This window comes from Suncus etruscus, chromosome 11 (assembly GCF_024139225.1).
Source record: "Suncus etruscus isolate mSunEtr1 chromosome 11, mSunEtr1.pri.cur, whole genome shotgun sequence".
Taxonomy (NCBI): Eukaryota; Metazoa; Chordata; class Mammalia; order Eulipotyphla; family Soricidae; genus Suncus; species Suncus etruscus.
The window spans coordinates 73,552,995-73,580,468 of NC_064858.1; the positions used below are offsets into that span (position 1 = coordinate 73,552,995).

Sequence of the window (27,474 nt, forward strand, 5' to 3'; positions counted from 1 at the left end):
CCAAACCAGATGTTCCAGGGTCTGAGTATGCTGTGCTACTCAGGCCTAGCTATACTGGAGACCACTGAAACACCACTATGGCACTAGAGATGGTGTTCAGGGGACTATGTGCTACCAGGAAGCAAACCTGGGTCTAGCAAATGCCCTCACTGCTATATCCTGGCCCTAGATAGGTTTTTGTTTTGTTTTTTTGTTTTTATTTTGTTTTGGTTTGATTTGGTTTTTGGGTCAGATCTTGCAATGCTCAGGGGTTACTCCAGGCTCTACACTCAGAAATCGCTGCTGGCAGGCTCAAGGGACCATATGGGATATATGGGATGCCGGGATTCGAACCACCGTCCTTCTGCATGCAAAACAAACACCATACCTCCATGCTATCTCTTCGGCCCTGGCCCTATAATTATTTGTTTTGTTTTGTTTTGAGGCCATACAGCAGTGCTCATGGGTTATTCCTAATTCTATGATCATGAATTATTCCTGGATATATTCAGAGTACCATTTGGGATGCTGGGTATCAAATCCAGATTGGCTGTATGCAAGGCAAATGTTCTACCTGATATAATATTGCTCTAGATAGTTTTGTGTGTGTGTGTGTTTGTTTTGTTTGGTTTGGTTTTGGTTTGGTTTGGTTTTTGGGCCACACCCGGCGGTGCTCAGGGGTTACTCCTGGCTGCCTTCTCAGAAATAGCTCCTGGCAGGCACAGGAGACCATATGGGACACCAGGATTCGAACCAACCACCTTTGGTCCTGGATCGGCTGTTTGCATGGCAAACGCCTCTGTGCTATCTCTCCAGGCCCTGGTTTTGGTTTTTGAGTCACACCCAGCAGCGCTCAGGGGTTACTCTTGGCTCTATGCTCAGAAATTGCTCCTGGCAGGCTCGGGGGACCATATGGGATGCTGCGATTCGAACCATCAACCTTCTGCATGCAAGGCAAATACCTAACTGCCATGCTATCTCTCCTGCCCCTGCTCTAGATAGTTTTAAAAAAAAAATTTTTGCGAGGGTCTAGTTCCTGGTTCAGTGCTCAGAGGTTATTCTTAGTGGGGTTCAGGTAGTGCTATGATGGAATCTCAGAAGCTCCAGAAAGTGCTCCAGTCCATTGAGTCATCTCCCCAGCAAGACAAGTTAGATATTACATGAGTGTTCTAACTGCAAAATAAAAATGATAATAATGTGATATGATAGAGGTCTTGGGTTATATTTGGTGATAATTATTATTATTGGTGATAAATATTGTTTGTAATATGAGTCTAATAAGTCATACATCTTAATGACATGATGTTAAACATAATCACAATTCATAAATTTATAAAGTCAGAATTTATTTAACTTCAGAAAATAAGGATAAAGTTATCATACTATGGTCAAATTGTGAATCTTCAATAAAAATATCTGTTCTTCAAGCAGTGCTGGCAGGGATGTAGAGAAAAAGGAACTCTCGTTCACTGCTGGTGGAAATGCCATCTAATTCATGCCCATACCCCCATGCCCCCCAAAAAAGAAACACAAATGACCAAAAGGCATATGAAAAGTGTTCTCCATCATTAGTCATCAGGGAGATGCAAATCAAAATGACAATGTGGTATCACCTCACACCCCAGAGACTGACATACATCAAGGAAAATAAGAACAACCAGTGCTAGCACAGACATCAGAAGAAAGGAACTCTTATTCACTGCTGGCAGGAATGTCCAGTCTTTTTGAATAACAATGTGGACTTTACTCAGAAAACTAGAAATTGAGCTTCCATTCAACCCAGGAATACCTCTCCTGGGACTATACCCTATGGGCCCAAAAACACAATGCAGAAAATTCCTCTGCACTCCAATGTTCATTTGCAGCACTACTCACAAAAGCCAGAATCTGAAAACAACTCAACTGTCCAAGAACAGATGAGTGGTACATCTACGCAATGAAATACTTTGCAGTTGTTAGAAAAAATGAAGTCATAAAATTTGTTTATACATGAATACAGAGTATAATGCTGAGTGAAATGAGTCAGAGGGAGAGAGGCAGGCATAGACTGATCGCACTCATCTGTGGGAGAATAGAAAACATAATATGAGAATAATAACCAAAGATAATAGAAATGATGAATGGCAAGTGCCATTCTAGTGTACTCCACTTGCCAAGAGAAAGGGGGCTGGAGAGATGGCATTGAGGTAACGCATATGCCTTGCATGCAGAAGGACAGTGGTTCGAATCCTGGCATTTCATATGGTCCCCCAGGCCTTCCAGGAGGGATTTCCGAGTACAGAGCCAGGAGGAACCCCTGAGCACTGCCGGGTGTGACCCAAAACCAAAACAAAACAAACAAAAAAACAGAGAAGGAACTACTATGACAACAATAATAGGTGGAAATGATCACTCTGGACAGGAATTGGAAATTGAAAGGTACCCCTTCAGTAATAATATTGCAAACCAACAGTGCCCAAAAGGAGGGAGAGAGAGAGAGAAGTGTCTGCCATAAAGGCATCTAGGGTGGGGGGTGGAGGGTAACTGGGGAGACTGGTGGCAGAAAATGAACATTGGTGAAGAAATGGGTGTTGAAATACTTACCAAAACTCAACTATCAACAGCTTTTTAAAACTGAATCTCTTGGTAATTCATTTAATTTTTTATTTTTATTTATTTATTTATTTATTTATTTTGGTTTTTGAGTCACACCCAGCAGCACTCAGGGGTTACTCCTGGCTCTAAGCTCAAAAATCTTTGCTCCTGGCAGCCTTGGGGGACATATGGGATGCCGGGATTCAAACCACCATCCTTCTGCATGCAAGGCAAACACACTATCTCCATGCTATCTCTCTCATCCCTCATTTAATTTTTTAATAAATAAAATTAAAAATAAATATATAGAACCTGAATAAAATTTACAAATATCAAAAAAATAAAAGAAATAGAATTGTCAGTCCTGCCTATTCATATAAATATTCTCTGAAATAAAGAAATGAGAACTGAGTATTATTGTGCTTAGCTCCTAACTATATTGTTTTTTTGGGTTACCATAAAAAGCCTTCCTCTTCTTGCAAAAGCCAGTATCACATATCTTGTTTTCTAGTGTACCCCACAATAGGCCCATATTCGGCTTCACACTCAAGCTGTTAAGCTATTAAAGACCAGTTTCAGGGATAGGAAAAATAGTACAAAGCCAACATTGCACAAATCCAACCCTAGTTCAATCCCTAGCGTCCCACATGATCCCTTAAATAGCAGCAGGGATAATTCCCTTAAACACAAGCAGGAGTTGGTCCTAGCAACACCAAATGTAGTCCAAACAAACAAAGAAAAAGAGCAGTTTTAGGCAATCTGAAATAGCATAGGCAAGCTCATGATACTGATCTACATTAGTTGCTGCTGCTTGCGCAAAGAGAAAAAGGGCATCAATGCACATGTCAGAGCAGTGCAGTTTATGTTGTATTCCCCTCTTCTCTTTCCATTGCTGTTGAGTGACTGGAGTTCCTGCTTTTGTTGTGGCCCTGGAGATCTCAGTGACAGTAGCACAGGATAATACTTAGCACATAGGATGTCCTGAGTAATTCCCAGCACCAAAGGACCTGAGCAATATCACATCCTTGGACCCTTGCATTGAAGAATAGACATTTTATAGAGAATTGTAAGCAGAGCCTAACCATGTAGTATTTGTCTTTCTCACATACAATAAAGCCTTCAAAGTCTATCCATGTTATCACAAATGTCAGTATTTTATTCTTTCTCATCACACATCAAGGCATGCATTCAACCCTTTGAGCTAGTTCCCTCCTGCATTTTGTTGATGATTCCCTTTCCCCTTTTGTGCAAAAATAAATCTTTCAATTTGTTATTTCTTTTTGGGCTTATTGCCTTTGCTTTTGATGCCAAATCAAATAAACAACTGCCAAGACCAATATTATGGTCTAGAAAATATTCTAGGACTTTCATGTTTTCACATCTTACATGCATGTGTGTGTGTGTGTGTGTGTGTGTGTGTGTGTGTGTGTGTGTGTGTGTGTGTGTGTGTGTGTTTAAGGGAGTACCTCCTCAGCTGTGTTCAACTAAGGATACTGAAGCTAGTGATATTTGACCCACTGATACTGGACTTGACTAGGTTTTTAGGCAGAACATGCTGTGCTCTAAACATTTGAGTGATTCCATTAGCCCTTATTTTTAAGTCTTAATTGGAACTGTGTACATAAGGGTTATTCCAGTGGACTGCCTGCAGTGTGATCCTATTGGTTTAATGCTAGAGCCAAGTAACAAAGTACTAAAGAATGCCCTGCAGTGTTGAGAACCACAGTGTTGAGAGAACAGTGTTACTCAGCTGTCATGCAGGTCTGAGGCATGTACTCTAGCCTTCTGAACTATCTTCTGCTTCTCAAATCTTTTTTTAACCATAACCTCTCTATTATTTAATTTACTTTGTTGTCTATTTTTTATTGTTCTTTTCTTTATTTTTTCTTTATGGGTTCTGAGCCAAACCAAAAGTACTCAGGGGTCACTACAAATAGTACTCTAGGGACCATGTGGTGCCAAGGGATTGAACCCAGAACTCCAACATGCAAAGGGCATAGTTTTTACCCTTGAAGCTTCTCCCTTGGCCCTGTTCTTTTTTTGTTGGGTTTGGTTTGGTTTTGGTTGTTTTCAGGCCAGACCCAACATTGCTCAGGCCTTACTCCTGGCTCTGCACTCAGAAATTACTCCTGGCAGACTTGGGGAATCATATGTGATGCTGGGGATCAAACCTGGGTTGGCCACGTATACAAGGTAAATGCCCTCCCCACTGTGCTATTGCTCATCCTAGTTCTTTTTTTCTTATAATTTAACAGAGATTTGTAACATACAACATATTAACTTTAGTTATACAACATAATATTTGTATATTCAAGGAAATTATCACTATAATAAGTCTAGTTAATAACTATCAATATGGGATGATGTTCAAGTAACTGAAATATATGCTTTGTATATGGAAGCTCTGCCAATATAGCGCCACTTAATCCTCTAAAACCACAAAGAATGGTCTCTAAGCTTTGTACTGAAAATGCCACTGAACATGTCACCCACTCTAATAAAAATATATCAACACCCATAGTTAAAAGTTGTGTATGTGGGGCTGGAGAGATAGCATGGAGGTAAGGCATTTGCCTTTCATGCAGAAGATCATCGGTCCGAATCCCGGCATCCCATATGGTCCCTCGTGCCAGCCAGGAGCAATTTCTGAGCATGGAGCCAGGAGTAACCCCTGAGCACTGCTGGGTGTGACCCAGAAAAACCACACACACACAAAAAAGTTGTGTATGTGTGTCTGTGTGTATGCATGCTTATGTGTGTATGTATATGTGTATGCCTAAGATCAAACCTAGGAACTCACAGAGGCTAGGCAGATACTTTACTGCTGCAGGCATCTTGCATCCCAACAACTCTAGTGGGGAAAAATCCTTCACGAGAGGAAAACGGGTAACATGAGTAGCCGGGCAGAATATGAAATATAAAATATTGAAACCACACACAAGTATGTGGGATCAACACATCTGGCAGGAGTGCAACAAGTTTAATCTTTAAGCAGGGGGTTTTATAAGGAGTAAAGCCAGTCATAAGCATTGAAAAGAATGTTTACAATCACAAAGAAAAGTTTAACAGTAGACAATACTTAAACTATGGGCGTGAGAAATAAGAATTCTGAATTACAAAGGAGAAGGTCATAACTCAGGGCAGTTCTTTGCAAGCTAACTTCAAATGCAAAATAAGGGATATTAAGAAGTAGAAAAAAATCTAGGAACATGATCTTCCTGAGATGGCTCTATTGTTTTAGAGGTAAAAGAAAGGAAAGAGCTAAATCCGGGGCCGGGTAGGTGGCGCTGGAGGTAAGGTGTCTGCCTTGCAAGCGCTAGCCAAGGAAGGACCGCGGTTCGATCCCCCGGCGTCCCATATGGTCCCCCCTAAGCCAGGGGCGATTTCTGAGCACATAGCCAGGAGTAACCCCTGAGCGTCAAACGGGTGTGGCCCAAAAACCAAAAAAAAAAAAAAAAAAAAAGAAAGAGCTAAATCCACTAAGGTGTAGTTCTCATTTTCTGGGAAAAATCAATAGCCCAAGATCTGCATTCTGGCTATGCCCTTGATTACCAGTGATTGAGACTACAACGACATATTTGAAAAAGATAAAAAATATTGTCTTTCATTTCTCAACAATTTTCAGAGACAAAAAGAGAGGAGGACTGGACGTTACAGCCCACCTCATGAACCTCACCACAAAGAGTGATGAGTTTAGTTAGAGAAATAATTACATTGTGAACTATACTAACAATGAGAATATATGAGGGAAATAGAAAGCCTTCTAGAGTACAGGTAGGGGCAAGGAGGGGAGGAGGGATATTTGGGTCATTGGTGATGGGAATGTTACACTGGTGATGGGGGGTATCATCTTATATGACTGAAACCCAATCACAATCATGTTTGTAAACAAGGTGTTTAAATAGAAAATATTAAAAAAATAAAATTAGGGGCCGGAGAGATAGCATGGAGGTAAGGCGTTTGCCTTTCATGCAGGAGGTCATCAGTTCGAATCCCGGCATCCCATATGGTCCCCTGTGCCTGCCTGGAGCAATTGCTGAGCATGGAGCCAGGAGTAACCCCTGAGCACTGCTGGGTGTGACCCAAAAACCACAATAAATAAATAAATAAATAAAATTACATTATTTTATACTTAAAAATATATACTGTCTTTGATTTTGGTGCCAAATATTATCCAGAAAAGGAGTTCTCTTAGTATTTTTTGGTGCTGGAATTTCTGAGCCCAATTATTTGATTGAGGCCATAATTTTGCCTGAGATTTTACAAGGAAGAGATAGTCAAACATGACAGAAAATGTGATGTCGATACCATATCATGAATTTCAAAAATATCTCTTTGGGAATTCCTCAACTATCCATGCAGGGGAAGAAACGTCCACAACGGGCCTTTTGAGGAATCCCGTGGGGGTTATTTTAGCTCTCCACACCATGGAAATCTGGGGATACATCTGATGGGCTGAATTCCCCTTAAGTTTATGCATGGCATGGCACTTTACCACTGAGTTACATCCCAGTCCACTATTTTTTCCCTTTTGTCCCCTCTTCTTTTTTCTTTATTTCAGTTCTGTAATAATTGAGGATTATTGCGGAATTATTGCAACAAGTACTACAACATACACTTGGGCCCAGAGAGATAGCACAGTGGCATTTGCCTTGCAAGCAGCCAATCCAGGACCAAAGGTGGTTGGTTCGAATCCTGGTCCGGTTTAAAAGAGCATGTAAAGAGCATGGGCCAAAATCGCCATACAGTGTGGAGTTATTAAGACTTTGGAGTCATAACTCATCTTGGACTTTGTATGATTTTAAAAGAATTGCTGAAATATGCCTGTCGTCTAAACAGTGAACTGAATAGGAAATGTACTATTCAGAAGGCGTAAAAGCTAAATTATATAGCCCGGATGGTACAAAAAAGCAAGTGGCAGGTGTTACTCTATCATATGAATTATTGATGGCAGAAAATCAATTTGCAAATATTCAGACACAAGCAGCTTTACCTAAGGAAATCTTAAATTTAATTAGGGATATTGCATTGTCATCATGGGAAAAAATTGATTCTAACAGCATTGGTAGAGGAAACTTTTTAAAAATTACCCAAGGCCCTTATGAGTCATTTGCAGAGTTTGTAGGTAAGATTAAAGATGCTCTGAAGTTACACGTCGAAGATGAGGAGATGAGAAACTTCCTAGTAAAATCTTTGGCTTATCATAATGCAAATTCAGCCTGTAGATTAGTATTGAATACATTAAATGAAAAGGCAGATGTGAATGATTACCTTTATGCATGCCGGAATGTCTATGGGGAACCCCAACCCCCACCCCACTTAGACTCAGTACAAACCTTCCCAGTTACCAAAGGAACATTGCCTTACTCCCCTCGGGGACAGAACACTTTCTGTAAACCAGGTCTTTGCCCAAAATGCAAAAGGGGTCGCCACTGGGCGAAAGATTGCAGATCCAGAAACCTCATTAATAATAACCTAAGTAGAGGTTTCAACACAGTCATTGCCGCCAAGCCAGCGGCAATTTCTGAGCACTTAGCCAGGAGTAACCCCTGAGCATCAAAAGGGTGTGGCCCGAAAAACCAAAAAAAAAAAATTCAGAGGCATTCCTGTAATGTACATTTATCTGTAGACAGTCAAAGACAAATGAACAAATGTCTCATAAACCTCAGATTTTTGGTGGCATGTGAGACACTAGTATAAATTTGAATTGTCCTTGAAAGAGATCATAAATAATAGATTTGTGAGCCTTTTGGTGTTCTGGACTAGATTGTTCATAATTTTCATTTTCCATAAGATGTATAGTTTTATCTGTCATTATATCTATAATAAGCAAATCCTGATGTAGTCCCTCTATTAGAAACATTAGTAGTTCGTCTGGATCCTGCTGATTGTGTCCAGCAAACTGGTCATTAAGTAAACCAATTCTTACATATTCATATACACTTGATGGAAGTACTCACTGCAGGTGGCATAATTAAGTGGTGGTACTCATGCACATATTTATTTTAAATTAATTAATTGATTAATCATTTTAATCTTAATAATTAATTAATCTATATCTCCTAACTGACTTCATGATACTCTCAAGTTCCATAAATGTGGTGATCACTTGTGTGATTTCGTCTTTTTTGTGTGGCAACAAGGATCACAGAACAGTGCCTTTTGGACCAGAGAGTTAGCACAGTGGTAGGGCATTTGTCTTGCATACAGCCAAACCAGGACGAATGGTGGTTCAAATACTGGCATCCCATATGGTCCCCTGAGCCTGCTAGGAGCGATTTCTGAGTGCAGAACCAAAAGTAACCCCTGGGCCGGGCGGTGGCGCTAAAGGTAAGGTGCCTGCCTTGCCTGCGCTAGCCTTGGACGGACCGCGGTTCGATCCCCCGGTGTCCCATATGGTCCCCCAAGCCAGGAGCTACTTCTGAGCACATAGCCAGGAGTAACCCCTGAGCATTACCGGGTGTGGCCCAAAAATAAAAAATAAAAAATAAAAAAAGTAACCCCTAAGCACTGCTGGGTGTGACTCCAAAACCAAAAACAAACAAAAGAAAAAAGAACAGTGACTCAGGTTATTTGCACTTGGTGATGTGGGGTGGTGAGAGTTCTCAAGAAAGGCAGACACTCTACCATTGAGCCACATGCCTGACCCCCACAGTTTTGTTTGTTTGTTTGTTTTGGGGCCACACCCAATGGTGTTAGAGGCTTACTTCTGACTGCACTCAGGATCACTCCTGGCAGGGTCCAGGAAACCATATGTGGTGCTGGGGATTGGATCCTAGACAACTGTGTGAAAGGGGATAGAACTAGGGCTGGCTATATGAAAGTCAAGGATACTACCCACTATACTTACTATCTCTCCAGTTCAAAATTTTAATTTTACCTCAAAAATATAGCTATAATTTGTCCATTTGATCTCAATACTTAATATAAGTATTTATGTCCTAGCTTCTTTGTTTTCTTTTGCTTTTGGGTCACACCCAAAGTGCTAAGGAATTACTCCTGGCTCTACACTCAAGGGTCATTCCTGGCAGTGCTTAGGGCACTATAGGAGATGACAAGGGTCAAACTTAGTTTGGCCACATGCAAGGCAAACATCCTACCTGCTATGATATCACTCTGGCTCCTAAATGCTACCTTCTTAAACTGAGGTCAATAACTTGATGTGGGGGTTGTAAAACATCTTAATTTTTTGGGGGGGCCACACCCAGCAGTGCTCAGGGGTTACTCCTGGCTGTCTGCTCAGAAATAGCTCCTGAAAGGCACGGGGGACCATATGGGACACCGAGATTCGAACCAACCACCTTTGATCCTGGATCGGCTGCTTGCAAGGCAAACACCGCTGTGCTATCTCTCCAGGCCCAACATCTTAAATTTTTGTTTGAAAAGAGTTGGGCAGGGCCCGGAGAGATAGCACAACGGCGTTTGCCTTGCAAGCAGCCGATCCAAGACCAAAGGTGATTGGTTCGAATTCCGGTGTCCCATATGGTTCCCCGTGACTGCCAGGAGCTATTTCTGAGCAGACAGCCAGGAGTAACCACTGAGCAACGCCGGGTGTGGCCCAAAAACCAAAAACCAAACCACCCCCCCAAAAAAAAAAAAGAAAAGAGTTGGGCATAGGAGCAGCAGGAGTGGTTGTGGACACAGCATGATGAAGTTGAAGAACGGTTGAATGATAGGTGCTCAGGTCACATGGCCACTTAGTCGATCAAGAGACAAAACCATGTTTTGCTTCACGGGGCATGTTCCATGTTGCCCTTTTCAACAGTGATAGTCCTAGAAGGAAATCCTCTACAAAGGAAAGTAATTGAGGGGATTGGATGGGGTTCAGGCTGACCAACTGACTGAAGAGCAGATTGCAGAATTCAAAGAAGCCTTTTCACTATTTGATAAGGATGGTGATGGGACTATAACAACCAAGTAGTTGGGAACAGTAATGAGGTCTCATGGTCAGAATCCCACGGAAGCCCAGTTACAGGATATGATTAATGAAGTAGATGCTGACGGTAATGGCACAATTGACTTCCTGGAATTTCTGACAATGATGGCAAGAAAATGAAAGATACAGAGAGTGGGGCCGGAGAGATAGCACAGTGGCGTTTGCTTTGCAAGCAGCCGTTCCAGAACCAAAGGTGGTTATTTCAAATCCTAGCATCCCATATGGTCCCCGGTGCCTGCCCGGAGTAACCCCTGAGCACCACTGGTTGTAGCCCAAAAAAGAAAGATACAGAGAGTGAAGAGGAAATTAGAGAAGCATTCCATGTGTTTGATAAGGTTGGCACTGACTATATTAGTGCAGCTGAACTTCACCATGTGATGACAAACTTGGGAGAGAAATTAACAGATGAAGAGGTTGATGAAATGATCAGGGAAGCAAATATTGATGGTGATGGTCAAGAAAACTATGAAGAGTTTGTACAGATGATGACAGCAAAGTGAAGATTTCAGAATGTGGGCCTGGAGAGATAGCACAGTGGCGTTTGCCTTGCAAGCAGCCGATCCAGGACCAAAGGTGGTTGGTTGGAATCCCGGTGTCCTATATGGTCCCCCGTGCCTGCCAGGAGCTATTTCTGAGCAGACAGCCAGGAGTAACCCCTGAGCACCGCCAGGTGTGGCCCAAAAACCAAAAAAAAAAAAAAAAAAGATTTCAGAATGTGTTAAATTTCTTGTACAAAATTATTTGCCTTTTCTTTGTTTGTAATTTACCCCCTACTAATTACCCCCTACTGTCAAAAAAATGCATGTATAGTAATTAGGACTTCATTCCTCCATGTTTTCTTCCCTTCTCCCCTGTCATTGTCCTGAAACCATATTTTAGGAAATCGATCAAGTAACATGTTGCATGTGGCTTCCTCTGGATATATCCAAGCCCTTCTGCACATCTACACTTAGACAGAGATGGTGAAATGAAGGAACATCTGGTCAGGCCTTTTTTAAAGTAGTTTCTCTAGGAATTGTCAGCATGATATTGTTCAAGTGTGGATTTGATCTGCATGATCTATGGACAGTCATACAATATGTTCTGAAGAGTTGCACTATTGCAAAACAGGTGTGTTATCCAGGTACTCTTACACTATTTTTTTGTACTGCTGGTCCTGCACCGAAAACAGTTTCTTTTATTGTTCCTTGCTTTTTAAACTTTGTTTTAGCCACTTAAAATCAGCTTATGGCACAATTTGCCTCATCCATCCCAAGTTGTATATTTGTTTTCCAATAATAAAAAAACTACAGTTTATCCCCAAAAATTTTTGTTTGAAAATAAATTCCTTTATGATTAGTACATGTTTTATTTGTATCCTTACTTTATATACCTGGAATCATAGAAATTTTCTTTAGTGAAAAAAGGTTGTGAGTGGAAAAGGCTTAAGAAACTCTGGTCTGAAAATTTTATATCTTTACCTGGATCTACAAGAAACCCCCAAAATTCCAAATAATCCTCTTAATTTCACTATGGAGTCATAGTAATGCCTTTTTTATTCTTTTTTTCTTGAACTTCATCCCATATCACACTGCTCAACAACTGATCTCATTTCAATAATGCCCTCTTAATTTACTATACATTAGCCATTTACAACAGAGGTTATGGTTCTCACTGTCCACATGTTTTAATTAACTTTATAGGAGGCATGTTTTTCCATTTTATTTTGTGATGCCTATGATCCAACTATTATCTCAAACATTATAAGGACAAAAAAATTTCTATTGCCAAGCCACATCCATGTCCTATAAAAATAGATACTTTAATTTCTGGGGCAGGAGCTACTCTCAGTGGGAACCATATGGTACTAGTAATAAACCAGACCATCCTGATTGCAAAGGCTATGCTCAGCCTACTGACATATATCTCTGGATCTTTAAGCCCCAACAGCCATAGATATGTCCCACAACTGCCACCATGTCAGCTGATGGGCCCAGCTCCACAGATCCTAGAATTTCTTGAGCACACAGCTGCATATCTGCTCTGTAATACTTCTAAAATTTTCAATACTGACACCCAGAAAGAAGCACCAAATTAGATAGATCAAATTAGCATAGTAGCCACCTAGTGTCAACAGTCATAATCAAGAACAAATAGCAAACAAAATGCTTAGTAAACTGTCAATGATTTAATGATCACATTGTAAGATATAGCAATTTTCTTTTACTGAAGTTTTTTTTAATTATTCAATTATCATGGAGTTTTAACAAACAATAGAAAGTATAAATATTTTGTGCTTGCCAAGGGTGGGAGGTGGGTGGAAAAATAGAGAATGATGGAGGGAATTTTCACTGGTTGGTGGGATTAGTTCAGAAACATTACATTTACTCTGATAGTAATGATTCATTCTGATAGTAATCAAAGAGATAGTATGTATATCACCCAAGGTGCTTGCCTTGCATGCAGCTGACCTGGGTTTGATCCTCAGCACTACATCTGGTTCCCTGAGTATCACCAGGAGTGATTCCTAAGTACAGAGCTGCTGTGGACTGGCTTTTGGGATCTGGTTTTGTTAGAGAACTTTGAATTCTCTGGAGGAAAGTGGATACATGGGTAGTGAAATATAAAGAAAATGAGAGACCACGCTGAAAAGGGAAGTCACCACCCCCACTTATACCTGCCTTTTTGTATCTAACCCTTTTTGTCCTAAAGAGGGACTCGTATTACCTTAGTGGAAGTCATCCCCACCCCTCTTTTCCCCCTCCCCTTCCTATGGTATATAAGGATGAACAAAGAAAAACATGTGGTCCTTTGCCTCTGTTTGGTTCTGAATGAGCATTGGAACCTGTCCGGCCAGAATAAAGAACCCACTTGAGCTTTTGCCTGAGTGACTGTCTCTTCATTTCTTCACGTCGGAGCAGCATCTGGACTACCAAGCCTTTCAACACAAAATCTATGTGGAAGAAACAGCATTCTAAAATTTAATGTCTGGGACAGGTATATATGAGGTCAATTGCCAGTATCACAGATACTTTCTAGTACACAGAAACATTAATAGTAGCTTTGTTTGATATACATAACAATTCACCTGGCTAGGGGGGTGAGCAGCAAGAGCCTTGAGTTACAAAGGAGAAGGTTAATTGTTAACATCTCAAAGTCGCTCTTGGCAGGCTAGCCTCAGATGTAAGATAGGAGATTAGTGAGAAGCGGGAATAAGGGAAGAAGTTTCATTATTTAAAGGTCCAAGTGAATGACACACAGCTATATATAAAGAAATGCAGGTTTTATACCTGGCCAAACCTTTTCTAGGTTTTCTGAGGTAAGAATTAACAAGTTTAGAGAGTTTAGAGATGTCTCCAAAGCAGAAACTGCAAGTGTATTTTAAAGATGGGGGGGGGGGGGGCTGGGAAGGTGGCGCTAGAGATAAGGTGTCTGCCTTGTAAGCGCTAGCCAAGGAACGGACCGCGGTTCGATCCCCCGGTGTCCCATATGGTTCCCCCAAGCCAGGGGCAATTTCTGAGCGCTTAGCCAGGAGTATCCCCTGAGCGTCAAACGGGTGTGGCCCAAAAACCAAAAAAAAAAAAAAGTGTGGAGAATAGTTTTGGGCCGGGCGGTGGCGCTGGAGGTAAGGTGCCTGCCTTGCCTGCGCTAGCCTAGGACGGACCGCGGTTCGATCCCCCGGCGTCCCATATGGTCCCCCAAGAAGCCAGGAGCAACTTCTGAGCGCATAGCCAGGAGTAACCCCTGAGCGTCACAGGGTGTGGCCCAAAAACCAAAAAAAAAAAAAAAAAAAAAGATGGGGGGGGAGGGGGGGGAAATGTTGTTACTAAGTGTCTTTAATTTGGTGCTGAAATTATCCAGGTAAAGGGAATTTATCAAGGCTATTTCTGCCTGCAATACACACAGCAGAAAAATCAATTATAGGCCAATTAGATGTGAAGGAAGCATAATCTTAGTACCATAACACGAATCTCAAAAACATTTCTAAAGGAATAAACCAGTTTTCTGCACAGGGGAGAAATATCCCAGTGGGCCTGCTCATAAATATTTCTTGGGAGCATTCAAAACAGCCATCTGCACTAAGAATATGACATCCTGAGTCTGGAGCAGTAGCACAGCAGTAAGGTGTTTGCCTTTCATGCAGCCAACACAGGACAGACCCAGGTTTGATTTTTAGCATCCCATATGGTCCCCCGCTGAGCCTGCCAGGGGCGATTTCTGAGCACAAAGCCAGGAGTAACCCCTGAATGCTGCTGGGTGTGACCCAAAAATAATCAAACAAACAAAAGAATAAGACATCCTAGCCAGCCTTCTGTCTATCCTCCTGTTAGAAATATAGAAATTCCTATCAATGGTGCAACACAGAGCTGGAAAGTAAGCCCTAAACATAGCAGAGCATAGTCCTAAAACAATAAACAAAAAATAAGTAAACAACAAAGAAAGAAAGAAAGAAAGAAAGAAAGAAAGAAAGAAAGAAAGAAAGAAAGAAAGAAAGAAAGAAAGAAAGAAAGAAAGAAAGAAAGAAAGAAAGAAAGAAAGAAAGAAAGAAAGAAAGAAAGAAAGAAAGAAAGAAAGAAAGAAAGAAAGAAAGAAAGAAAAAGGTAAAAAGGCATAAGAAAGGAAGAAAAAGAAAAGAAAGGAAAACAGAAAGAAAAAGCAAGAAGGAAGGAAGGAAGGAAGGAAGGAAGGAAGGAAGGAAGGAAGGAAGGAAGGAAGGAAGGAAGGAAGGAAGGAAGGAAGGAAGGAAGGAAGGAAGGAAGGAAGGAAGGAAGGAAGGAAGGAAGGAAGGAAGGAAGGATAAATAGAAAGAAGGAAGAAAGAAAGAGAGGAGGAAGGAAGGCAGGAATACTAGCATTAGTATTTATTAGCATTTGTAAAGTCTGGTTCAACTAAATCACACCCATTTCTTATTCCTTTTTTGTGTCTTATCTTTATTTCAGTGAAGCATAGTCCTATAGTGCTCAGGATTTACTCCTGCCTCTGTGCCCAGGGATTACCTTGCACACACTGACCTAGGACAGACCACAGTTTGATCCCCCATGTCCCGTATGATCCCCCAAGCCAGGAGCAATTTCTAAATGCATAGCTAGGAGTAACCCCTGTGTATCACCAGGTGTGGCCAAAAAAAAAATCAGAAAAAATTTTAGTTGGGATAAATTTTCAGTAATTTTAGACATTCTCCCTAATATTCATTTAGTCTATACCCTTTATGTCAACCCTTCAATGCCCATACCAAAGAGAATACTACTTATCTAGCAACTCACTTATTCTTTGTATTTGTGTTCTTTTGTTTTCCCATTTTCTTCCTTTGTGTTACTGTGATTGTGATGTCCAGAGTTATACACTTACTTCATTGTGATGCTTTCTTACACTTGTTCACAGATCAAAACACTTGTTTGTTTGGTCATATCTTGTAATGATTATAGCTTAATTTTTGGCTCACCACTCAGGGATCACTTCTAGATGGACTCAAGGGACATATGTGGAGCAAGGAATTGTGAAATTGTAGGTTGAGTGTTCCACAATCACCATGTCCAGGTAGGAAAAGAGACGCAAATTCGGTAGCAATTTTGATGCAGGAAATAATTCAAACACGATTGTAAAAATAACAGGCAAGGAACTCACACTGCAAGCTGTACAGACACAAGACAACCACTTCACCAGGTGGAACAGTGAGCCAAAATGGCAGCTTCCCCTCCAGGCTTCCCAGGCAGTCTATTGGGAAAACAAAGCCTACCCCCAAGATCCATGACTAGGCCAAGTAAAAACCAACTAGTATCAACAAATAAAAACTGGCTAGTACCAACAAGGAATAAAATCCAATTCTGGAGCATGCAAGGTGGGCATCTTACTATTTGTCAAGCCCCAATCGTACACTTTTTTTTTTGTTTTTTTTGTTTTTGGGTCACATCTGGCAGTGGTTACTCCTGGCTCTGTGCTCAGAAATTGCTCCTGGCAGGCTCAGGGGACCATATGGGATGCCGGGATTCGAACCACTGTCCTTTCACATGCAAGGCAAATGCCTTACCTCAATGCTATCTCTCTGGCCCCTAACTATACACTTTTATTATGGCGTGGAGATCTCGAATGTCAGTGCCACCAGAATTGCATTTGACATGTGGAGTAGTGCCAGGGATCAGACTTACCGTCTCATATCAGCAAAACAGATACTACTGAGTTATCCATGGACCACATCTGCTTTTGTGTTCTTAATTTATGAAAACAGTGATATAAAACCTCACACGTTATGGAGGAGAAGAGATTAGTGACAAGGATAGTGGCAATAGGTCTTTGGTATATTGGTAGTGGTGGAAGAATATACCAAGTTCATTAACAATAACACCATTGTAACCATGTTACCCCAAAATAATATATATTTATTAAAAACAAACAGGTGCTGGAGAGATAATGTAGGCTTAAAGTGCTTGCTTTGTTTGGCTAATCTCTGGCACTACATATTATCCCAAGAACCACTAAGAGCAAGCCCAAGGTCCTATCTGAGCATTGCAAGTTGTGACCCAAATGCCCCCAAGTTAATAAATTAAAACTAAGGATCTGAGTGGTACTGTGGGTAGGATGCTTGCCTTTCATGTAATCCATTATGTTTTATCCCTTGCATCTAATATGGTCCCTCAAGCCCTGCCAGGAGTAATTCCTGAGTGCAGAGCCAGGAGTAACCCCTGAACATTTTGTGCACCCTCTCAAAAAAAAGAAAGGCTTACAGGTCAACAGAAATAAAGCGTAGGCAATATAATCAGTTCAAAGGATGCTAGTAAGTGTAACTGCTTTTGACCAAGAGTTTCAGCCAATGATGCTGGTCCAGAACAATTGCACCAAGGGTTGTGCTTGCCTTGCATGTGACTGACCACAGTTTGATCCCCAGCATCCTCGACAGTCCCCCGTACCCTGCCAGGAGTGATCCCTGAGCTCAGAGTCAGAGTAACCCGTAAACACCACCAGATATAGCCTCAAAGCAAAAATAAACAAGTACTAATCTTGTTTTTCATCTCACTTCTTTTAGTACTCTGTAGGTTTCTTTCAAGTTCCAGGGATCATGATACCCCAGGAGTGGGTATTTGGAGATGTGAAAAATAACCAGTCTCCTGGTTGCTTCAACCCCTTTCTCAGAGAAGGATGAGGTACTGAGTGAGTGTACAAGACCTCTTGCAGCAGAACACTTACCCAGGGAGTAAAGCCTAGTATCTGTTGAACTGGATCCCCTGGGGCAAAGGGCATATTTCGGTAAGGAAAGGACTGGAGAAGGTGAATAAGGAAAAGAGAAGGAAAGTGTTTGGTTTGATTTATGTGCCTGTCGATGGTATCAGGGTGATACCATCCAAGAACTCCACATCTTTTGGTCTCTTGAGATTCAAGATACTCAGGAGAGAGTTGGGCACTTCACTGTTCATCTGTAACCTTTTTCCACTGCCTTCAGCAGTAACTTCAGAGTCACCTACCTGCTCCTGGTTACCATAGCAGCCTCAGCACTGATTTCTCCACCCCTGGGATGCATCGGTGAAGGCATGAGAACAGCAGGGAGCACCCTTACACATCACTATCTCATTCCATCTTAGTGGATCATCTGGATTCTGAGAAAGAACTAGGGAAAGAACTAGGAGGTGGAAAAGATGTGTCTTGCAGCCTCCCTCCAGGTTCCAGCAGAAGGAGAGCATTAAGCATAGATGTTGTGCAGCCTTAATGGCATCGGGGCCCTGAGCACTGCTGGCCTGAAGAGTCATCACTGACCCTGAGAGGAGATGCCATTGTAGGTCCTAACTGGTGAGTACTTTCAATTCTTCCTTTGACTGAAATATCTTAAACGACAGAGTTTTGTGTTTTGATTGATGCTTTAAAAAATGTCATTTTAGGAGCCGGAGGATAGCATGGAGGTAGGGCATTTGTCTTGCATGCAAAGGACGGTGGTTCGAATCCTGGCATCCCATATGGTCCCCCAAGCCTGCCAGGAGCAATTTCTGAGCGTAGAGCCAGGAGTAACCCCTGAGCGCTGCCGGGTGTGACCCAAAAAGAAACAACAAAAATTGTGTATGGCTGAAAAACATTTTCCTTTCTAACATTGTTGGGTTTCTCAGAATTACTATCACATTTGCCTTTAGATTATTCCCTTGGGGCCGGAGCGATGACGCCAGAGGTAAGGCATCTGCCTTGCACACGCTAGCCTAGGACGGACCAGGGTTCAATCCCCTGGCGTCCATATGGTTTCCCCCACCCCCAAGCCAGGACCGATTTCTGAGCGCATAGCCAGAAATAATCGCTGACCGTCATCAGGTCTGGCCAAAAAACAAAACAAAACAAAAGATTACTCCCTGAACCATTGTGCGCTACAGTAGTCTGAGTCTCCATTAGGGCCCAATAGCACATCAGGACAGATAATGTGCATCACAAATACAGACCCAAAGTTTGTCAGAGAAGCACCAAGTCTTCCAGTAACTTTCGTCCAATTTTCCTTACATTCCTCTTATGCAGTAACTTTTCCCCAGAAAATCAGTAGCATACTGGGTGTCGGAGGAATGCCGGGAGGTCCATGGCTAAACCCTGTTCCTTAAAGAAAGTAAAATTAGGGCTGGAGAAATAGCATGGAGGTAGGCGTATGTCTTGCATGCAGAAGGACGGTGGTTCGAATCCCGGCATCCCATATGGATCCCCAAGCCTACCAGGAGCGATTTTTGAGCATTGAGCCAGGAGTAACCCCTGAGCGCTACCCGGTGTGACCCCCCCCAAACAAAACAAAAACAAAAACAAAAAACAAAGTAAAATTAGTCACAGTTATTACATCAGAAGGGAAATCTTTCCAGCAGAGGGCGCTAGCTCTCGCCTATTCTGCTTAGGAGCTCAAAAACACAAAGTAGGTACAAAGATAATGCAAATACTGGGAGGCTGCAATGTAGCAATGTAGGTTAGCAGGCGCTTGTCTTGAAGATTTTTTAAAACAAAAGGATGGTTAATTTTATCCTTTTCTAGAGGCTGGGATGTTGGCTCCGTTGTAGAGCGTTTCCGTTGCATGCATGAGACCTCAGTGTGATTTGCCAACATCACACACACACAATAGTTGTTTCTTTACTGGAAGCATCAAAAGGAAGACAGTCAAATGAAGGCCTGCATCTTGTTTTAGAATGAAATGGCTATAATTCCATGGCTTTAAAATACTCTGTTCCTCACATATTCTCTATCTACCCCCACACCCATGTTGCACTGTGATCAACTACTAGGATTATTACTGTTTTATCTTTCAGGGGAAGGTTGAATTCTTGTTAACAATAAACTGAAGACAGAATTGGATTTCTATTCTCACTTCCTGCTGTATTAGAACACCTAGGGAGTTTGTAAAAAATAGTAATGAGTTTCCTCTAAATTCTGGTACAAGACAAGGCTGTCCGCTCTCACCACTCCTCTTCAACATAGTACTGGAAGTTCTTGCTATAGCAATCAGGCAAGAAAAAGATATCAAGGGAATTCAGATAGGAAAGGAAGAAGTCAAGCTCTCATTGTTTGCAGGCGACATGATACTCTACTTAAAAAACCCTAAAGACTCTACCAAAAAGCTTTTAGAAACAATAGCAAGGTGGCAGGCTACAAAATTAACACACAGAAATCAATGGCCTTTTTATACACCAATAATGATAGGGAAGAGAAGGAAGTCAAGAAGGCAATCCCATTCACAATAGTGCCACACAAACTTAAATATCTTGGAGTCAACTTGACCAAAGACGTGAAGGACCTATACAAAGAAAACTATAAAGCCCTGCTCCAAGAAATAAGAGAGGACACATGGAAATGGAAACACATACCCTGCTCATGGATTGGTAGGATTAACATAATTAAAATGGCAATACTCCCCAAAGTATTATACAGATTTAATGTGATCCCCTTAAAAATACCCATGACATTCTTCAAAGAAGTGGATCAAACACTTATGAAGTTCATCTGGAACAATAAACACCCTCGAATAGCTAAAGCACTCCTAGGGAAAAGGAAAATGGGAGGCATTACTTTCCCCAACTTTAAACTGTACTACAAAGCAATAGTTATCAAAACAGCATGGTATTGGAATAAAGACAGACCTTCAGATCAGTGGAATAGGCTTGAGTTCTCAGACATTGTCTCCTAGACATACAATTACCTAATTTTTGACAAAGGAGCAAGAAATCCTAAGTGGAGCAGGAAAAACCTTCAACAAGTGGTGATGGCAGAACTGGTTAACCACTTGCAAAAAAGCAAACATAGACCCCCAGTTAATATCATGTACGAAGGTAAAATTCAAATGGATAAAAGACCTTGATATCAGACCTGATACCATAAGCCAGGTATATAGAACAACACGTCGGTAAAACACTCCATGACATTGAGACTAAGGCATCTTCAAGGAGGAAACTGCACTTTCCAAACAAGTGGAAGCAGAGATCAACAGATGGGAATACATTAAACTCAGAAGCTTCTGCACCTCAAAAAAAATAGTGCACAGGATACAAGAGTCACCCACCGTGTGGGAGAAACTATTCACCCAATGCCCATCAGATAAGGGGCTAATCTCCAAAATATACAGGATACTGACAGAACTTTACAAGAAAAAAACATCTAATCCCATCAAAAAATGGGGAGAAGAAATGAACAGATGCTTTGATAAAAAAGAAATACAAATGGCCAAAAGGCACATGAAAAAATGCTCCTCGTCACTAATCATCAGGGAGATGCAAATCAAAACAATGATGAGATACCACCTCACACCACAGAGATTAGCGCACATCACAAAGAATGAGAACAATCAGTGCTGGCGGGGATGTGGAGAGAAAGGAACTCTTATCCACTGCTGGTGGGAATGCCATCTAGTCCAACCTCTATGGAAAGCGATATGGAGATTCCTCCAAAATCTGGAAATTGAGCTCCCATTCAACCCAGCTATTCCACTCCTAGGGATATACCCTAAGAACACAAGAACACAATACAAAAACATCTCCCTCACGCCTATATTTATTGCAGCACTATTCACAATAGCCAGGCTCTGGAAACAACTAAGATGCCCTTCAACAGACGAATGGCTTAAGAAACTATGGCACACATACTCACAAAGAATGAGAATAAACAGTGTTGGCGGGGATGTGGAGAGAAAGGAACTCTTATCCACTGCTGGTGGGAATGCCGTCTAGTTCAACCTTTATGGAAAGCGATATGGAAATTCCTCCAAAAACTGGAAATCGAGCTCCCATACGATCCAGCTATACCACTCCTAGGAATATACCCTAGGAACACAAAAATACAATACAAAAACCCCTTCCTTACACCTATATTCATTGCAGCACTATTTACCATAGCAAGACTCTGGAAACAACCAAGATGCCCTTCAACAGACGAATGGCTAAAGAAACTGTGGTACATATACACAATGGAATATTATGCAGCTGTCAGGAGAGATGAAGTCATGAAATTTTCCTATACATGGATGTACACGGAATCTATTATGCTGAGTGAAATAAGTCAGAGAGAGAGAGAAAAACGCAGAATGGTCTCACTCATCTATGGGTTTTAAGAAAAATAAAAGACACCCTTGTAATAATAATTTTCAGACACAAAAGAGAAAAGAGCTGGAAGTTCCAGCTCACCTCAGGAAGCTCACCACAAAGAGTGATGAGTTTAGTTAGGGAAATAACTACATTTTGAACTGTCCTAATAATGAGAATGTATGAGGAAAATGGAGAGCCTGTCTAGAGTACAGGCGGGGGTTGGGTGGGGCGAAGGAGACTTGGGACATTGGTGATGGGAATGTTGCACTGGTGATGGGTGGTGTTCTTTACATGACTGAAACCCAAACACAATCATGTATGTAATTAAGGTGTTTAAATAAATTTTAAAAAAAATATGGTAAAGAGCAAAAAAAAAAAAAAAAAAAGAAACTATGGCACACATACACAATGGAATATTATGCAGCCGTTAGGAGAGATGAAGTCATGAAATTTTCCTATACATGGATGTACATGGAATCTATCATGCTGAGTGAAATAAGTCAGAGGGAGAGAAATAGATGCAGAATAGTCTTACTCATCTATGGGTTTTAAGAAAAATAAAAGTCGGGCCGGCGACTTTGCCTTGCAAGCAGCTGATCCCAGTGTCCCAGATGGTCCCCTGTGCCTGCCAGGAGCTATTTCTGAGCAGACAGCCAGGAGTAACCCCTGAGCAACGCTGGGTGTGGCCCAGAAACAAACAAACAAAAAAAAGTCATTTTTGCAACAATCCGCAGACAATGAGAGGAGGGCTAAAACTTCCAGCTCACTTCATGAAGCTCACCACAAAGAGTGGTGAGTGCAGTTATAGAAATAACTACAACAGAGAACCACCATAATCATGTGAATGAATGAGGGAACTGGAAAGCCTTTCTAGAGTACAGGTGGGGTGGGGTGGGGTGGAGGGAGATTTGGGACATTGGTGGTGGGAATGTTGCACTGGTGAAGGGGGTGTTCTTTACATGACTGAAACCTAATCACAATCATATATGTAATCAAGATATTTAAATAAAGAGAAAAAAAGAAATAAAAAAATAAATTTCTACTTTAATTGATGTATCTTTTTATTAAACAGTATTAAAAAATAGTATTAACACATTGAATATTCACTCACATTTAAAAGTATAAATAAATAAAAATAAAAAAGCCAGGGGCTGGGAAGGTGGCGCTAGAGGTAAGGTATCTGCCTTGCAAGCGCAGCCAAGGAACGGACCGTGGTTCAATCCCCCAGCGTCCCATATGGTCCCCCCAAGCCAGGGGCAATTTCTGAGCACATAGCCAGGAGTAACCCCTGAGCGTCAAATGGGTGTGGCCCCCCCCCCAAAAAAAAAGCCAGTGAGTTTTATGGAATAGAGCCTAAGTTTTATAGCTATGAAGCTGTAGCTTTTCCCAAGAGAATTAGATGGCAAAGGTATACAAGTGGAAGAACCTCATAGAACACAGTGAAGAAATGAGAATAACTTTAAGAGATCAGAGATCATAATTGTAAATTTGAAAGTGTAAAATATTTGGGGACCGGTGAGGTGGCGCTAGAGGTAAGGTGTCTGCCTTGCAAGCGCTAGCCAAGGAAGGACCGCGGTTCGATTCCCCTGCGTCCTCCCAAGCCAGGGGCAATTTCTGAGCGCTTAGCCAGGAGTAACCCCTGAGCATCAAATGGGTGTGGCCCAAAAAACAAAAAAAAATATTTGATATATCTTAAGAGTGGATCAACTAAGTACAAAATAACTCTCATAAGATTTCTTTCTGGTATGCAACATTTTGGGGCCTGATCTAAATAACATCTATTCAACAGTTAAAAAAAATAGTAATGAGAGGGGCCGAAGCAGTGGCGCAGGCAGTAGGGCGTTTGCCTTGTACACACTAACCTAGGACGGACTGCAGTTCCATCCCCTGGCATCCCATATGGTCCCCCAAGCCAGGGGTGATTTCTGAGCACATAGCCAGGAGTAATACCACCACCCCCCAAATAGTAATGAGCCTAGAACTATTGATAGAACTAGTACAGAGATTAAAGCTTGCATTCTGGGGCCGGAGAGATAGCATGGAGGTAAGGGCGTTTGCCTTACATGCAGAAGGACGGTAGTTCGAATCCCGGCATTCCATATGGTCCCCCGAGCCTGCCAGGAGCGATTTTGAGGGTAGAGCCAGGAGGAACCCCTGAGTGTTGCCGGATATGACCCAAAATACAAAAAAAAAAAAAATCTTGTATTCCCTGACACAGTTAGATTTCCTGGCACCACATAGTCTCCACTCCAGTAACACCAGAATGACCCCAAGTGTACAGAGCCAGAAATAAGTCCTGAGTACATGTGAGTATGGCACCTACTGATTTCCCATAGATTCTAACTTAATTAGCCTGGAATTGCCTCAACACTGGAAGTTTTAGAAGATCTTAGGTGAGTCTAAGGAGCTAAATTTGATTTCACCATTCTGCCCAGTCCAATTACTAGAAAGACTTTTTTTTTTTTTTTTACTGGTAATAACTTAGCCTCTCAAATAGCTGCTGTATGGCAGAATTTATAACGCTCTTGAATATCTAGAAGCTGCCATTAAGGCAGTGCTTCTCAATTATTTTCTGTCATGCCCCCCTAGGAAGAAGAAAACATTTTTGCACCTCCCCCGCGTGACTGTAAATAGTATCTTTATTCAAAAAAACTTTAACCTGCAAAACAAAAATATATAAAATAATTTGAGCTGATTTTTTAAGCAGAGGTTATGTCTGGATTAATGGCTACAATGAGCACGTTTTGCAATGCATAGCTTTTCGAAGTGGGGTTTGAAGCCGGACACAGCAACTCTCAGCTCCAGAGACATACAGAGACATAAACACGGGGCTTAGCTTGTTATGGCAGTGTTTGCTGAGGTCAAACAAGCCCCACTTTATGGAGCTCGCGCACCCCCTGGGGGGCGCGCCCCACTATTTGAGAAGCACTGCACTAAAAGATCTAACTAGTATCTGGTTGCTCAAAGAAGCTTAGTATGTAGGCGATGTTTATACAATTTTCTGATTTATATTTCAGATAAGAGGAAAAGGTGAAATGGGACTTTGGTTGAAGGCGAAATTTGTGTTCCTTTCATTCCAGTTAATACTAACCAGAGTCTGGTGTAAATCTCTCCCCACTGCAAGAATGGACGCTTAGGAAGAAGAGAAGGGGTTACTTAGCAAGGAAGAAGTAACAATAACAGGAGAAACTATATATTATCTTTCTCAGCCCTAAAACCTTTCAAAATGTCTTAAACTTTTTAATAAAGCTTGAAGGAAATTCTAAAAATTTAATAGTTCCCTGAGAATTCAGGCATCTAGCAGATTTCAGAGCAAACCTTTTTGAGAGATTCTTTCAAAGCTTGCATTTCTTAGTCCTCTCATGAATATGCATAAGAACTCTGAAGCAGATAAGAGACAGAGACTACACAAGTTCAAGTTCCTCGTTATCTCAGGTGCTCAGGAAAATCAGATAAGACCTTCAAGCTGTAGGCAAGGGAATTACAATGATAAATGTACTAGAAAATGTGATCTACAACCAGAACTTTATCAGCTTCTAATTAACTAAGTCTTGGTTAAAAAGAGAAATGATGGGCCCGGAGAGATAGCACAGCGGTTTTTGCCTTGCAAGCAGCCAATCCAGGACCAAAGGTGGTTGGTTTGAATCCCGGTGTCCCATAAGGTCCCCCGTGCCTGCCAGGAGCTATTTCTGAGCAGACAGCCAGGAGTAACCCCTGAGCACCACCGGTGTGGCCCAAAAACAAACAAACAAAAAAAAAAAAAAAAGAGAGAGAGAGAGAAATGATTGCACAGCAGTTAGAGCAGGGCATTTACTTTATATGATGCAGACCTGGGTTCAATCTCTGGAATGATTCCTGAGTACAGATCAGGAATAAACTCTGTATGCAAACGTAGCCAGGAATGCTAACTGAATGCAACCCCCCCCCCAAAAAAAAAAGTCCAGAGAGGTTGTACAGCATATAAGGCACTTATCTTGCATATAGCTGACATGAGTTCAATCCCCAGCATCCCATATGGTCCCCCAAGCCCACCAGGAGTAATTCCCGAGAGAGTAGAGATGGAAGTAACAAGTATCACTGGGTGTGTTTTCTACCACCCCATCTTTATTTGGGTACTAGTATACTCAGGAGACCCAAATTTGTACTGGGAGTTGTTCCTGGAAAATCAGGGAATTATGGGTGCCCGGAACATACCTAGGACCTCCTGCATATACTTTGCAGGCACTCATTTTGTTTGTTTTTTGGCGTCACACCTGGCATGCTCAGGGGTTACTCCTGGCTCTACGCTCAGAAATCACTCCTGGCAGGCTCGAGGGATGCCGAGATTTGAACCACTGACCTTCTGCATGCAAGGCAAACGCCTTACCTTCATGCTATCTTTCCGGCCCCTCACTTGAACTTTCTCTCTGGTCTAGCAGTTTAGGAAACTTGAATTACGATGTGGTGATTGTAAATTTTATTTTGAAGTGACTTTGATTACTAGAGGATTCTTCAATAGACTCCCATTTTTGTTTTGCTTGAATGTATCTACATAGAATTTTCTGTGTAGATGTTGCAGGGGGGGGGTCTTTAGCACTTATTGGCAATCACACACTATTTTCAAAGTGGAGGCAGGACAGAGATAACCATTTATAAAATTTGTTTGGCGAGTCTTTTTTTTTTTTTTTTTTTTTTTTGGTTTTTGGGTCACACCCGGCGTTGGTCTCCTGGCTGTCTGCTCAGAAATAGCTCCTGGCAGGCACGGGGGACCATATGGGACACCGGGATTCGAACCAACCACCTTTGGTCCTGGATTGGCTGCTTGCAAGGCCAACGCCGCTGTGCTATCTCTCCGGGCCCTGTTTGGCGAGTCTTTACCCTCATTGTATTTTCCCCAAACTGTACATAGATGTGGTAAAGGACATTCTTTCTAAGTATGGAGCCAGGAGTAATCCCTGAGCACCACTGAGTGTGACTCCACCCCCCCAAAAAAATGAGAATAAACTTAAAATCCCTTCCAGTTCAGTGATATCTCATTTTATTATTCTTTTGGCTTTGCCCTCTAAAACTGAATTGTCTTTAATCAGTCTTTCTTATTGCAGTGGAGCAAGAACATCAAAGATATGACACCTGCCATATGTCTTCCATAGGTTCATATGATAATGGTTTAAGTCTTGTTCCTCCTTTTTGTCATATTTTATAGAGAGGATGGGTTTCTGAGACTGCCCAATAGAACTGGCAATTGGGAATCTTTTTGTTTTGGGGTCACATCCTGCTATGCTTAAGGGTAACTCATGGCTCTGTGCTCAGGGATGACTTTTGATAATGCTTGGGGATTCAAACTGGGGTCAACTTCATGGAAAGCAATGCAGTATCTCCTGTGCTCTATCTCTGACTCAACCAAAAGCCGTTGGGCTACAAATAGCACATAACTTCTCTGGATGTAACTTACAGTTGAGCATTCGTAGTATCATAATGAACTAAACTGATGGTAGTAATTGTTGTGATCAA

The 27,474-nt window shown here is 41.6% G+C and overlaps 1 protein-coding gene and 1 pseudogene across 1 annotated transcript in view; one reads left to right on the forward strand and one right to left on the reverse strand.

The window, feature by feature from the left end:
• The window catches only part of BCL2L13 (BCL2 like 13), a 1,170,396-nt gene that overhangs the window by 778,977 nt on the left and 363,945 nt on the right, over positions 1-27,474 (reverse strand). The window lies entirely within an intron of this gene.
• On the forward strand, positions 2,100-10,989 carry LOC126022105 (calmodulin-1-like; annotated as a pseudogene).